Genomic DNA, 235 nt, shown 5'->3' on the forward strand with positions numbered 1-235 from the left:
TTTCCCTCATAGTTTCACTTGAGTGTGATCGTTCCCAATAATCACAGCCATGATCCAGAGCTTGAAGTGGCCCTTGGTTCAAGATCACCCTTATTGTGGTGAACCTGGTCTGGTCCTCTTTGTGGCGGGCATCCTGGGTAAGAGTGTCACCCATGAGCTGCAGAAAAAAGGTTATTTGTAGAAAGAGGTCATAGATCATATGGTGAGACTTGCTTACTCAGATATCTTGGTCTTC

Source organism: Lipotes vexillifer, unplaced genomic scaffold (genome assembly GCF_000442215.2).
Source record: "Lipotes vexillifer unplaced genomic scaffold, Lipotes_vexillifer_v1.1 scaffold690, whole genome shotgun sequence".
NCBI classification, from domain to species: Eukaryota; Metazoa; Chordata; class Mammalia; order Artiodactyla; family Lipotidae; genus Lipotes; species Lipotes vexillifer.